This window comes from Egretta garzetta, unplaced genomic scaffold (genome assembly GCF_000687185.1).
Source record: "Egretta garzetta isolate BGI_Z169 unplaced genomic scaffold, ASM68718v1 scaffold11, whole genome shotgun sequence".
NCBI lineage: Eukaryota > Metazoa > Chordata > Aves > Pelecaniformes > Ardeidae > Egretta > Egretta garzetta.
In genome coordinates this window covers 256,422-272,117 of record NW_009258621.1, presented here as the reverse complement: position 1 = coordinate 272,117, position 15,696 = coordinate 256,422, and positions in this window count along the sequence as shown.

The following is a 15,696-nucleotide window of genomic DNA, read 5'->3' as shown; positions in this document are numbered from 1 at the left end:
GCACACATACAAATATCTTCAGTCTCAAAAGCTCTTTGGAGTTGATATGTCTCTGTGAATGATTTAAAATGGGTCCAGTTTCATCCAACGGCCCGGCTGAAGGATGTGCCCTGAGAAAAGTCTGGCTGGAGCCCCTGTGTAGTGTACTTGTACAAAAGTGTGCCCCCCGCCTTGTGATTCCTCCCTCATTAAAACAAGCAGCCTGTTTTGTACAGAGGGGAAGGCAGCAAAGTCGTCTGAAAGAGCCCAGCTAAACACCTCTGTTCCTGCTCATTTTGTCTTTATAACCTTTTGAGAAACTTGTCTCCTTCAACATGATAATTTAGCTGAATTGAGTTTTAAGGCTAAAATGGAAACATAGGCTACAAACTACAGTCCCAAGGCAGCACATCCTTTAATCTTTCCCTCTGTGTAGCATCTTTCTCTGAACGAATCGATATTTTCGGTTATATTCATTCCCAAAACACAAATAGCAGTGAAAAATATCCACTTCGTTTGACCGCCTCAGCTTCAACTCAGGTCAAAAACTCCTGCTCTTGTTAATAAGAGGAGGGGAAGGTTTGGGTTTTTTTTTTCTGAAATCTTCGCAACCCCCTCAGCCCCTTAGGAAGGCTCCATATGCCCGGCTGTCCCCTCCGAAGTGCCTCCCCAGCTAAATGGCACATTACTGATTTTCACGGGATGGGACAAACGCAGCCACACCACAAACCGCTTTCGGCGGCTTGGGTCACAAACTGCATCTAAGCAATGTTCAGGCGGCTGGCAAAGCTTCCTTCAGACACGCTCTGCAAGTGCTGGCTAACTCAGTGCCAGCAGTGAATTTGTTATGTTTATACAGCGACAGTCACCTGGATAAAACTGCAGTTCACGGATCTGTAGTGGTCTCTCCCTCATGTCAGAAGACCTGATCCTGTAAACCTTTACCCATCCAATTAGTCTTCACTCTGGAGAGTGGTCCTACTGTGTAGTGAGGGCTCTCCAAAAAACCATGATAACATGAAATGATAATGCCCGATTGCTCCACCAAGCACCCAGCTTTCCTGGATCCAGACGTGATTTCTTCTGTGGCCAATGTCTAATCTACCAGGACTCTTCACTGTCCAATGTGTATTGGGAGGTGATTTATGGGCTTCACACGTAAAATAAAATTATTGACCAAACACAGTCGAAGCTCAGCTAAGAAGAAAACAGAGGATGTGGATTGTAGGCTTTTCACAGGAGAGTGATTATCTGGTCCAATTGGAGGATTTGCCATTCCCCCTTTGTCATGCAAACAAGAAAAAGCCAGGAATTTTATAATAGCTCTTTTTGTGTAATGTGTATTAGAACCTGCACGGCACATTCAAAATGTCAAACAGAGGACTTCAAGAGGCTGCAAGGGATGAAGTATAAGCAACTCACAGTTTTAATGAAAGCCATACTTAGTGAAGAGAGAATCTCTGTACTTAAGCTTTTAATTTAGTTACAAATGGTCCTCTAAGACATTTGCTGGGCATATCTATGCAATGATTTTTGGTAAATAAATCTGATGGGTTCCAAGAGAAAGTGTGAAAGGCTTAGCCTAATTATGTAGCTATTACCCTGGGAAACAAGAATGTTTCATATGTATTTGCAGTATGTCAGTGAGGATCTGAATATTTAATTTTTCAAGATTTGAATTTCCATAGATGTAATTTTTTTGTATTACAGTTGGGCCCATAATAGAACAGCATTTGCTTGGGTGATGTGAAAGGCAACAATTTCTGTGTGCTCCAAGAAATGCCCTGATTTGTGCAACAGGCTTATCGTACAGAGATGGGAGCACACCTCTATGTAGATTTTGGTCTGTTTTTCCCCAAAGTCAGGGTCTTTTGAATCTAGGAGTGTGGAAGTAAAAATAGTAGCAGTTAAGATGTGGGTATAAACTTGCCAAGTTGAAAAAGAATCAAAGTAGAAGTTCTGTTTTATATCCTTTTTCAGTCTTATAGCACACCGAGTTCTACATGGCTAACAAAAACACCACAGAATAGGCTGGTCATATGAAGGGCTGGGTTAGAGGCTTCAAAAGTGGAAGTAAACTGCAGGCTACACATGAATCATAGAATCACGGGATACCAGGTTGGAAGGGACCTCAAGGAGCATCTGGTCCAACCTTTCTGGGCAAGAGCACAGCCTAGACAAGATGGCCCAGCACCCTGTCCAACTGCACCTTGAACGTGTCCAGTGTGGCAGAGTCAACCACTCCCCTGGGGAGATTATTCCAATGGTTGACTCTTCTCATAGTTAAAAATTTTCCTCCCATGTTCAACTAGAATATTCTCAGGATTAACTTGTACCCATTACCCCTCGTTCTTTCCATGATGAAGGCATGCCCTTCTCGTGCCACCTCACCAACGCACCCCAACAGCCACCAGCCGGTGCTTCGAACTTAGTATCTCCACCAGCATTTTAAACCCAGGCTGCACACCTTTTAAGCGGGATTTCACAGGCATCTGTGGCTTCCTTCTTGACTGGCACACTCTGTGCTGGCGGTGGGACCCCCTGTTCCTCTGTGGGGCCCAGCCCTGTGTCAAAGAAGTCCGGACAGCGAGCGTGCAGCTCACCAAGCCCACTGTGGGAAAGCCGCTCAATTTCACTCCGCCTGGGCTTCTGCCTAATTTCCAAATAGTGACCAAGGCAAAAAGCATTTCCATTTCCCACCTCTCAAGCTGCGTGGCACCTTCAGTGCAGGACGAGTGAGGCATCACTGGGAGCGGGAGACAGTGTTTGCTGGGCTGGTGGCTCAGCATGGCCCTCGGTGCAAGCACGGCTGGGGGTGCGACACGGCACAACGCTCCTGCCCCCACCAAAGAAGCATCCCTGTACGTTCACGTTGCCTTCGTGCAAGGAGAGAAGAGCCATGTATGCCTCCCTCCATCTGCCTGGTGTGGCTCCGGGGACAACGCAAACTAACTAGTGGGAATGCCTCAGTAGGACTCCGTTATTCCACAGAGCCAAGACCTTGGAGAAATTTGAGAAATTCCTCTGGCACAAAGAGCAAGTGAGCAGGTCACAGGTTTATTATCACATTTTCTTTTCACTTTAGCTCCAAAAACCACCAGCCATGGGCCTGGTCTAGAAATGCTCTGATTTGTACTATACTTGTTTCTTGAAAATAGCATACGCCTGCTGAAAGATACTGGGAAACTATCTTGCCAGGGCGGTGGTTTTCTATCCTCCTCTACCTCTAGAGACAGCTACTCTTTCATTAGGGCATGAAGAGCTTGCTCAGTGTAGAGAGCCAGAGTAACAGCACCCAGGACTTCTGTGGGGCCAGTCCAGCTCACTGGAGTTTGCATGTGTGCTCCCCATGGCCTCAGCCTGGTCTGCAAGAATCTGGCATAGAAAAGTTTCGTAAGATAAGGCATGATAACACAAGACATCCAGCTTTTATCTGGCTCCCAGGGCCAGACTGAAAAAGAGCAGAGACACTCAATGCAGAGTATTGATCCCTCACTAAATCCTTTCTGCTGCTTCTGCTTTGTTCCAAAAATTTGGCTGTGCTAATTTTTGTGCCAAAAGGCTTTGTGCTCAATCAGGTATCACCTGACTTACCTGTCTTTACATATGCATTTCCATGCACACACCCCCCCAGTGAGCATAAAATCATAAAATGGACTTTGCATCTGTACTCTGGCTAGTAGGACTCTGGGAAATAGAACTTGGTGTCCCATGTCTGAGCTGAACCATATTTATTCTGACCCGATAGCGCACAGATCTCATATTGAAGACACTGCACCCAGAGCCCGAGTCCCTCACGTTTACTCTGCCTGCCAGCCTAGGACCCAGTTTCAGTAGCAAGTTTTGTGGTGCAAACATTCATCTGCTTTGAGCTGTACAGAAATTGTCCAATTAATTTAATCTAGGCAAGGACATGAGCCTGCTTTTCCTCATCACCAGTCTAGGCCAGACTGAACTGGCCACCTCCAATGGATCTTATGGATCACATGTCCTGTTGGGTTCCTCTCACAAATGCTGGTAGTGAAGCCCCAGGCAGCAATGGGGATAATGTTCCTTTACGCATTTATCCCACAGCATATCCAGTATCATAAAAACCTCATTTTATTTGAGAGAGAGATTGCAAACCTGGTTTGATCTTGAGCTCAGTTCGTGGTGCTGTGTATCTTAGATTGCATTGACTTAAGCACACCTTCCATAGGCAGGCTTCTGCTTTTACTCACAGGCTTGTTTTGGTCAAACAGCCCAGACAAAAGGCCGCCTGTTTGAAGAGGAATGGATAAAATGTCCTAAGTCCCACCATGTCTTTGGTCAGCTGATGTCATCTGGCTTGATCACAGGGTTTGTGTTGGCAGCATTTGCAAAGTGCCAGTGTTCTGGCAGAAAAGAGAGCTCCAAGATTTTTTATTTTTTTTTTTTTTTAACAGAAAAGCAAACACAACTGTTTAAATACAGCTTTTTCTGTCCCCTCAGCAGTCTCCTCCCCACCACTCCAGTCTGTGCCTTGTTTGTAGCTGGGGAAGCAGGATTTGTTACCACTCTGATGGCTACAGAAAAAGCTGCTAGCAGAAACGCTGACATTTAGCAAATGCTATTGAATCAGATAAATAAGCATACGGCCCTAAATTGCTTGTTTTACACCACAGTCCTCTTCATTAAGGAATGTCCCCATTACTGAGAAATAACTGTATTTTGTAGGAGCACCGCTCCATTTTCTAACAAGAGCCCATTTATCTGCCTAGTTAAAATGCTGCTTTATTTTTTTTTTCTTCTCTTTGCAGCTGTGTGCTTACACTGTAAAAGTTTACCAGCTTTTTTTAAGAGTAGGTTTTTCCTGCCTTAGTGATGCAAGTGAGAGCCCCCCTCTGGGCCAGGCAGGGCTGGTGAGGCTCTGAGAGGCTCCACAGGCTCTCCCTTGCCCTTGGCTACGGAGTCAGGCTTTAACCAACATGCTCTGGCAAATGTCACTGTGAGGGCTCAGTGTGCGACCCCCTCAGCTGCCTGCCCCAGAGCATGGCCAGATGGCAGAAGGGAACCTGTGTGTGAGGGAAGTGTTGGGCAACACTGGAGCAAAATGTGGCAGCTGAAGGTTTTAATGTGTGTGGTGCTATCAAGAGAGCTGGGCTCCATGGTGACACAGCTTTTGTGACAAACGACTCTATGGACCTCTGAAAGTTTGGTGCATGTCCACTAGTATGAGCTGCCTGTGTGCCCAGATGGCCAAGAGGGCCAACAGCACCCTGGCATCCTGGCTTGTATCAGGAATAGTGTGGCCAGCAGGACCAGGGAAGTCAACCTTCCCCTGTACTCAGCACTGGTGAGGCCACACCTTGAATCCTGTGTTCATTTTGGGCCCCTCACTACAAGAAGGACATTGAGGCAGTGCAGCATGTCCAGAGATGGGCAACAAAGCTGGTGAGAGGTCTGGAGCACAAGTCTGATGAGGAGCGGCTGAGGGAACTGGGGTTGTTCAGCCTGGAGAAGGGGAGGCTGAGGGGAGACCTGATCGCCCTCTACAGCCACCTGACAGGAGGGGGTAGTGAGGTGGGGCTTGGTCTCTTCTCCCAAGTAACAAGTGATAGGATGAGAGCAAATGGCCTCAAGTTGTGCCAGAGGAGGTTTAGATTAGATATTAGGTGAAATTTCTTCACAGAAATGGTTGTCAAGCATTGGAATGGGCTGCCCAGGGAAGTGGTTGAGTCCCCATCCCTGGGGGTATTTAAAAGATGGGCAGACTAGGTGCTTAGGGACATGGTTTAGTGGTGGGATGGCAGTGCTAGGTTAATGGCTGGACTTGATGATCTTAAAGGTCTTTTCCAGCCAAAACAATTGTACATCCCATACCCCTTACAGATGCTGTACCAAGCTTACGTAGCAAGTGGTCTTCCAATAACTGAGAAATGCCCTCATTTTGTTGTCATGCCAATGTACTTGGAATACTATTCATGTTGTGTCTGTGGCAGTGAGTAGTCTGACTTCATTATGGACTGTATTTCCTCCAGTTAATTTTAACTCTGATAACTTTTGCTTCACTGAACAGACTTTACTCTTTTTCTAAGAAAAAGAGAAAATGAATCACTTTTTCCCAACTCGGATAGATAGATAAAGAGTAATGCTATATTCTAGCAGCTATAATTTATTTCTATTACCAGGAGAGGCTGCAAAGGCAGAAAGATTATGAACTTCATGTTAATGAAAGTTGAATAATTTGCATTCCTAACTTAGCAGGAAGATTTTTTTTCTGCAGGCCAAAAATAAAGATGAAAGGCCAAGATAAATGAGATCTAAAAGGAAACTCCTCTGCTAAGTATCGTGAGCTGTCATGCAAAATAGTAATTTGTTAGTGTAGTGCAAAAAAGAAAAAGGGCTGTTCCTTACAAAAACCAGTGCAAGATTGTAGAAGACAAAAATTAAGTCATAATATGCACACAGATGACAAGATAGAATCAATAAATACTTAAGACTTCTCTAATTTGGTACATCAGATGGAGTGTGGAGTAGCCACCCAAAGGCTTCCATTAGTTCTCACTGAGGTATTTAAAATTAACTTGGGCAGTGCCTTAACAAATACATTGATTGGAAAAGAAGATACCTGCAACTGCAGGAAAAAGAGCTAAACTACTTACATAGTTGTTTTCCACCTGTAACATCTGCTGCTAAACTGACTTTGGGGCTATTGCGTGTCAGTAGGTGTTACACCATGGAACCTAGATGTATTCAGTTTCAAATAAGTACTTACACATGGCTTTTTTCCTTGATGCTAACAGCACGCTAGTGCCATGATTGGAAGGATGATGAAGTGGAATTCTGAACGGGTCCAGCAACACCACCAGAGCTGCCTGCCTGAGCTCTGGGTGAGCCGGGCTGATACCAAGGGAGGATGTCTGAGAGGCTTCTGGGGGGGCTGGGGGTTCAAGAGGTATAAAATAATCTTCTTGGAAATGACAATCTGGATCAGACTACCATCTCTCATCCTGATGCTTAATGTTCATTCCTTTTAAACAGAAGGAGCCAGGCTTAACTGGCTGTAAAAGTTGCGCTGAACTTTGCAGGCATCTTTTCTTCATCTTCAGGGTTCTGCCATCTCTTCTGAGAACGGTCTTAAAGGGCTACAGAGTATTTGAAATGCATTTTAAAAGATTTTAGATCCGTTAATAAAATTTCAAATAATTAGCATTAACTCATTTTTGAAAACCTAGTGAGCTGTTTACTATTTATGCTGATTTATTACTTATCCTGTTCATTCCATTCCCCTTTTGTCTAGACTGGGTACCTTGTTACACCTTTGAGAATTGCATAATAACAAGTATCAAAATAGCCCCCTAATTTTCCTTTGCCTTCAAACAATGCTGCAATGTTCAGAAAGGAGGGTGTGTGGAGAGACTGCTTCTACTCAAGCAGTTACTACAAAGCTGTTTTCACTTAAATATTTATATTATTGTCGCATTGCTTTCGTAACTTTTTTGGTATGTTATTACTTTTTAATGAAAAAGACTTCAGGAGGAAAGAACTGGAGAAAATACAGTTCCTTGTATATATGATGCCAAAACAGAACACAAAGGGGTAGTTTACTTCATGGCACGGGTTAAAGTATGTAATTTCCTGCCATGTACCCATATCTATGTAAACAAAGAGTATAAAGTCTTGGATTTAACATAGCCCTTGTAAAGAGTAAAATAAAGCTGAGTGACCTGACTAGTTTTAATCCTTTTAGCATTCATACTACAGGACCCTGGGAGATGCATCATGGTCATTTGATTTTAAAAGGGAATCTAGCCACACTTGGCCAGGTCACTTGAAGTGTGAAATACAAACTTCAGTTGTTTTGGGTTTTTTTTAATCTTTTCTTACCTAGCCATTTGCTTATTCAAAAGCATTAATCCAGGAATGGCCAACGTTTCCACATAGCAACTAAACGCATTTCTGAACCTTCATTTTGGATCCAACACGAGATTCTGCAGGAAATGCCGAGCATTTGAAGCTGGTATCTGTCAGCTTTCCAGACTGAATAACTATAGTAAAGACTAAAATTTGTTTTATTTATGAGGCATGGCTGTTAGCTTCAGCAGTTGTCCAGACTCTTTTGACAAATCATACACACGGCAAAGATTTTCAAAGGCACAAAGAGGAATTCAGAGCTCATTTTTCATTGATTTGAGCAAAACTCGGGTGCTTACTCCCTCCTCTCTGCTTTGATTCTGTAACAGAGTGAGGACACTCTGTCAGCAAAACTAGAAACAAATGACTACAATCGGAGCAGAGACTTAGATGACCCAGGAGTTAATTTGAGATACTTACTCAGTTTGACCACATCTGTTAGAACACCTCAAAGGCAGACTACAGGAAAATGGTGTTTTCAATGAAGTTCAGGTTCTGCAAATGCAATAGCAGGGATTTGAAAATTATGATGTGCAGCAAACTTGGAAGACTGGCTCTTAAAACTCTTTGGAGGCTGCACTGTTTGATTTGTTCTCAGTCCCTTGTAGCAAGAGGGCTTACCTCTGGACTTCACCATGTTCCCAGGGTGGTAAACTCATGCTGTCCTAAATAAGAAAATGCTCTGATTCATAATGGAACATGAAAATACTTTTGCCTGGACTCATCTTGAAACTGATCCAGAAACCGCAGCAATTACAGAACACAGTTGTCTTGTTTCCTGAGGAAAGTGGATGGGAACTGGTTTCTTGACACAATTTCATGTCCTCTGAGAAATGTTTTCACTGTGATAATTTGAATAATAAGTTCGAGGTCTTACTTTGACATATGAAACCCTTCTAATCTTCACAGGAACTACGGTGCAAAGGAACTACGATTGACCTGGCTCGCCATTCCCCTGAGCAGTCGGCAATTTGGGGCCTTAAACCTCAGGTCTGGCTCCTCTCAGGGCTCCACGTGCAGCAGTGCCAGCTTACATCTACTCCCTCAGTTGTGCCCGTACAGTCCCAGGAACTGATCCAGACAGGGCGTAAAAGAAACCGTGCACCATGCTGTGAAGGAAGGGATAGTTTGCCCAGGTGCTCCCATGCAACGCAGACCCTTTCTTCTGCCCTGGAGTCCATCTCACTCCAGAAACTCCCACAAAGTGGCTGTGCCACTTTACAGGACCTGCTTTTAACTCCTCCTGAATGAATTCTGACCACTCACTTCATTATAATCTGGTATATAATCTGAATATATAAACATCTGCTTTACTGAAACTGTACAGAATATCAATAGGAAGGGAGAGCTGAAAAGATTTGGGCTCTCTTCCCAGTTCTGTCCCCAGGTCAGGATAACGACCTTGAGCAAATCACCTTGGCCAAAATTTTCAAGTCCATATTTAGACACCAAAATAAATAACCTGATTTTCAAAGGTACCAGCCAACCACAGCTTCTATCAACAACACCCTGATCGCCAATAGACTCTAACAATTACTGTGCATGAAATATCTTAGTAAAACAAGAGATATCCCTCTTGCCATCTGTTACTGCTTGCTTACAGGGAAGAAAGTTCTCCACTGATTCATAGGTCACCCATGTGTTTAAGCTCAGCTTGCAGGGACTACATTACTTTCCCTCTTTCCACAGATCAGGCCTCACTCTCACTCATGAGGCAAGGTCAAACATGCCGAGTACAGCTGCAAGAGATGCAAGAGAATACCTTTATACCCTTTGCACACATTTGAAAGGAGAAAGATGGAACAGAAGAAAGTGATTCAGAGAAAATAAAATCATCACAGAAAAGGAAATAATGAGAAAGGATGAATGTGAGGAGGAAATAAACCACTGCAGACAGAGGAATGAAAGAGTGGATAGGGAGGGATGAGAATGGAAAGGTCAGAAGGTATGGCCATAATATGTCCAATGGGTGATCACGTGTTAAGGAATGGCCAGTATTTAGGCAACTCTTCTGCTTCCCTAAAAGTGGAAGTGCCAGAATGTGCCCAGTGAGGACCCACATGCCTGCAGCATGCCTCGAGTGGCAGTCATGCACTCAGAACTGGCTGGATGTTGCTGTACCCCACCATTTCCAGCCACACTCTAGTAAAGCCAGGCCCTGGGTGCAGGATCTTCCTCACCGGACAAAGCCACACTGCCCTTGGTCATGGCTGTTGGCCCTTGCGATAGGTCTTCACGGCTTCCTGCTTAAGCCACTTTGCATCCTGTCACCAATTTGCCCCGGACCCTTGCGCCTGGCGTAGCTGGCACCTGACCCCCTGCTTAGGCTCACCAGGATCATCCTCCTGTCATTAGTGGCCCCCCGCGCTCACCCGCTGCGGCGTCTATGTGCAAAGGAGCCAAGTCACTGCTGCAGTGGGAAATGACAGGGACCTTCTCGGCTCTTTGCAAAGCCAAATCTGAATTTAACAGGTCAGGCCTATTTCTAAAGGCTGAGACACACACATCTACGGAGGCAATTACTGATGCAAGCTCCTAAGCAGAACACAGAAGCTAACAAAGTGCAACTCCTAGTTCTGCTGCTTTGGGTTTGCTTTGAGTTAACCTGAGATTAAAGTAATATCACAGCTCTTTGAAATCCTCACAGTCTGCACTCTGAATTCTTTTCATCTGTAAATCTAGAAGTGGGAAGGGGGAATTCTTGCCCAAGGGAAAAAAAAGATTACTCATTTAAAAAGTCCCTTCAAAATTATTTAATCCAGATTTTTATTCAAATAAATATTATTTTTAAAAAATATACTCATTTAAAGTATAACCATCTATATTAAGGCTTAAGCTTTTGATGCTTTAAAAATATTGTAAATCACATTTGTAAATATTCAAGCAGTGTGTTGGATGCTGACATTTTAAGGGAAGTCAAGCCAGTGAACCAGGAAGGGTCATCACCAAGGCCTTGGAACCCAGTTCTTATGTCTAAAAGCTGGGGATCTCACTGGACTCTTTGCAAATAGAGTGGATAAAGCAGACTGACCAGTTTAACGCCTCAAAGTTGTCAAACTGAGTAGTATTTGGAGAAAAAAGGAAAAAAAAAAAAAAACAAAAAACGAACTAGTTTTCTTCTTTGGATTTATTCTGATCAAAAACAGGATTTGAGAGGTTGGTTACCAAAAATTTACTTTCAATCCAAGGTTCCAGCAAACCCTGCTGATTTGACCCTCCCATAATTTAGGCTGCAAGATGTCCTGGAGGGTTTTGTAGCTCCTGCACAAGTCATCACCCAGCTTTCTGCTCCAGAGAAAGCAGAACCCAAGGCAAGGATGCTAATGTCTGTCGAGGTCTCGCCCCTGTGCTGTTGCAACATGGGTTACTACGTACAGCCAGGGCAGCTATGGAGCATGGAGGCTCTTGAGGATACTAGAGCTCTTCACTAAAACTGATGTATATGGTATCCAAGAACAGGGAAACATTACAAGCAGTGAGCAGTTTGATATTTTACACTGGTGACAAATAGACCTGCTCCCTGATTCACTAAAATCCAACAGGTCGTGTGGCCAGGCTCTGTCCTCTTTGGTGGGACAGACCAGATTGTGACAGACGGTTTCTCCATCTCCCTCTCTCTCAGGGAGCCGCCTTAATTATAGTCAGTGCTATGCCACCTATGCATTAACTCCCTGCAGCTTCTATACATACAGGGTTAGCGCACGGATAGGCATTAAGATAATGTGTATATTCAGAAAAGAATGAAGTCATCCATGCTTCAGGTCATCTTGTCCTAGTTTTGTACCAAGGTGTGTCACATCAACAGCGGTTGCATTTCGACAAGCTAATACTAAACCTAAAAATCCTTTATATCAGCAAAATATTCTCCACAGCAGCAACCATCCACATAACAGAGGTTTTAAACCTGACACTGCACACAGGTGAGTGAGGAGGGAGTTGGTGCATTGCCCCCTGGTAAGGCACAGGCCTGTCTTCACCCAGGCAGGCCTGTGGCAAGATTTGGCAGTGGCTGTGGCTGGGTTTGGCAGCGCCTATAGCTGGGATATCGGTACAGAAGCCTAGGAGCGCTCACAGGGATGCCTCTTTAGACATAACCACGATGATCAAAACCAAGGAGCTCACTGCACAAAGGTAGGGACAATAATTCACCATTTCATAAATCAAGTTTAAATGCAAAATACATTGTAATAAGCTTACTTTTTTTCTCCCGCGCTTTTCAGTATTATTATTTTAGATTGCAGCTACTTGCCCATTTTAGTAAAATTCCAGTTTTCATTCAAATATAACCTCATGAACATCATGAGAAAAATTAAACATGCTCAAGCATCAATACCAATGTCCCGTTCACCATTTCCTATCTGACACAAAATGGAAAAGAAAAGCAAGGCAAATTTCTATCATAGATCACTAGATATATTTGGTTAAATATTTTGTGTAATAGTCAATTCTCTTGATTAATAGAAATACACTCCAACTTTAATGCAAGGCTATTTCTACCTTGAAAATCACCATATTATCTATGAATGAGAAGCAGCACTACAAAAATAGTAAGTATGGAGAGAAACCAAGTGTAAATTGTTAATTTAAATCAACACTTGCTGATCATTTATTTTTATTATTATTAGAGTTCATTAAATCTATCTGTCTAGATTCGTTTGCCTTTATTATACACATATTAATCCTCAGGCCTTTCAAAGGAAGACTCCAAAATGCCCACACTATGTCCTTTGCTCTACTGAGGCTTGTAAACAGATTGCTAGATGAAGGCAAAGATTAAAAGATAGCAAAGGGCTGCCAGGCTAGAAGCCTGAATTAAATCCATTAAGATATATTTGAATAGGCAGATAAGTAAGGAAGGGCAAGCTGGGCTGATGAGTTTCTTCAGAGAGAAGAAACCATGGTGAGAGGTGCTACACATGGTAAAGCATCAGGCCACCTGCTACTCACGTCCAGAGACTATTGGTGTCCTGTTGGGAGTTCACCCATCGAGGGAAGTCCTGCTGTGATAAATCAAACTAAAGTGACAGTGGAGTTCTTGGCCATAAGGTCATTTAATAAAGTAAGGGAAGAGTCACACGTGTAAGTGTAAATACCCCGCACACTTGTTCAACTTGGTGCTAAAGAGCTGTTGAAGTGGATATGGAGCATGCAAAATAGAAGAAAGATGGAAGAATTTTAAATTCTGTTGACCTGCTCCCTAGGTCCTGAGGCTGGATTTCCATCTGCTCTAGCAATGTAATTAAACGTTTGCTAACTAATAACAGTATGTGGCTTTTGTCACCAAAAGAGCAGACAGTGGTAAACAAAACCCTATTTACAAGAGGTAGGGAGGAGGGAAATGTGACTCTGCTGTTGAAATTAGAGATAAACAAAATCACACCACTTAGCTAAAGAGCCTGTCTAGACAGAGGAAGAAAAAAAACAAATGACAAAAGCTTGATGTTATTCTTGTGAGAAAGAGAGGGAAAAATGATTTTTTAGCTGGGCAAAAGTCTTCAGAAGAAAGAATGTCAAGACTACAATGTCAAGATCACTGAATATCAGCTATTTTATGCTACAGAGTAAGATAGTCTAGCCAGAGCGAGGCCTTCTTAATTTTGAAAAATAAGGCAAGAATCCAAAGTACAAACAGCTTAGGAAACCAGTGAGAAAATCAACCCAATGGATTTGTGTCCTAGAAGTGTAAGGGCTGCAAGCATACACTGAGGCTTCACCTACATGGTAGGTCTACTCTGCTGCAGCCACACCAGTAAAATTTTATTTAAAAGAAAATTATTACAAATATTCTGCTTTGAATTCCTGTTTTGAACTAAACTGTCCACAGGAAGAGTTATTCCAGAAAAGCCAGGATGGAATAATTACTCTACTACCCTCACGCCAAACAACTTTCCCACCAACATAGACCTAAGTAGAAGAGAGTGTGTTTTAAAGCTAAAATAATTAACATCATTCAACAACAGTGGAATTTCTTTATTCCAGCAGTGAATCTGAACCACTCTGCTTTGAGCTGAGAACATTTGTGCCATTTTCTAACTAATGTAACTGTTACAGCCAACGTAAAATCACAGATTATCTAAAATGCAGCTGCTAGGTAAATTATGAAATTCTGTCTTGAAATGTCTCTCAGTTACTGCAGATAACTGGGACTTTTCCCTTTTTGTGGGATGGGGTGGGGGAAGGCACATAGCACATGCCCAGCCAAACGCTGCTCTCCACTGAGCAGGCGTTCCTGAAAAGTGAAACAAGAATTTGACAGAGCGAAGCAATTGTGGATTAATAACATGGCAGGGAGCAGGATAGCGGGTATGCATGCAGGACCCTCAGTGGTAGAGTTTGAATACACAGGGACATCAGGAGCTGAAGATGGAGAGGCAGGAGCAGGACTGTCAACTGGAGGAGGTGCTGGCTTCCTGGCAGCTGGGGTGCTCATTTCTTTTAAACATAAAAGTCAACAGATGACTGAGATTATGAGCAGTGCAACATCAGATTCAACCTGGCAATGCCCTGATGATTTTGGTTGTTTTTAGAGTGGGTCGTTGTTTTGAAACATCACTGCTGCTTCATCCACGAGACTGGAGGTAGGGTGCAAATCTTGGAAGGCAAGCGATCTCCCTGCCTCCCTCTGGACAGTTACATTTTGATCATTATCAGAATCTTCTCCTTCCTCAAATGCTTGCTGCTCGTTGAGGTTGATCATGACAATGATGGTTGATCGTGCAGAAGATGAAGATGTGGGAGGATGATGGTGGTTGGCAATGCAGGGTATCAAATGGCTGTTGAAGGAACACTAAAATAAAGGGTAGAGAAGAGGTGGATGGCAGGGTCTTGCCAGACCGTGTTTCTGGCCTGTTGGCTGGAAGCGATTAACCCCCCTAAAGGATAGGATGTCCTTGTGGGTGGCTGGGAATTGGTCTCATCCCAGCTCTGTCGCAGACACAGTAAGTTAAACTCCCTAGCTCTCATTTTTCCCAGTTTACATTTGAATGCTATTTCTCTCTTTATAGGTGTGTGAAGACAAGGGGCTTTGAATATTTCATGGGACATTCATATTACTACTATTACGTTGTTTATTTCAGAGTTACTTATCACAGTGTATGGCCTGCTCCACTTGTACCCACCCGCTTGCCCACTTTACCAGATTGGGAATCGTGAAATCTCTCTTCAAATCTCATATATCTCCTTCCTTTTTTTGCTATAAAAATCTCTGGATCTGGTTTGGTTGTTGTTTTTTTTTTTTAATGGAATGCGTCACAGAGGCCCAAAAGTGCTTCCTCCAAACCAGAGCACTGTAGCCCACACTACCATTAAAGCTGAGAAATCACCAAGTAGTTGAGAAATCCCTCGTTCTTCACCAGAAATTTTTTCTTTAGGATCCAGCATAAAATTTTCACGGGTCAGCTATGAACTTTTAAAGTAAACGTTGGAAACCATTATAAATATAATTTCAATGATATTGCTCGGCTCAAGACACTTTAGAGGCAGTTCTGGCATCCACGGGCCTCCGACTCAGCAGCTCCGGCTGACCCTGCCATGTGGGAATGCAACCAGCTCCTGGCACAGGTCCCAGTGCCTCCTGTGCGAAAAAAAGAAAACAACCCAGCTGAATAAACCCGGGTGACTGCATCTCCCGGCCGCCATCTCATGTTGGCAGGCAGATGAAAAGGGACAGCGGTGCAAGAAAAATGACAGCAGCCTTCCCCCCGCCTCGGTTATTTTACTACGGGGTCCCGTCCCTGAGGGAAGCACTTCTGGAAAAGAAGGCTGGGGCGGCCATATCCCCACGGGAAAAGCCTGTGCTGCCCCGTGAGGGCGGGAGGGAAGGAGGCGGGGGAGCAATGGACG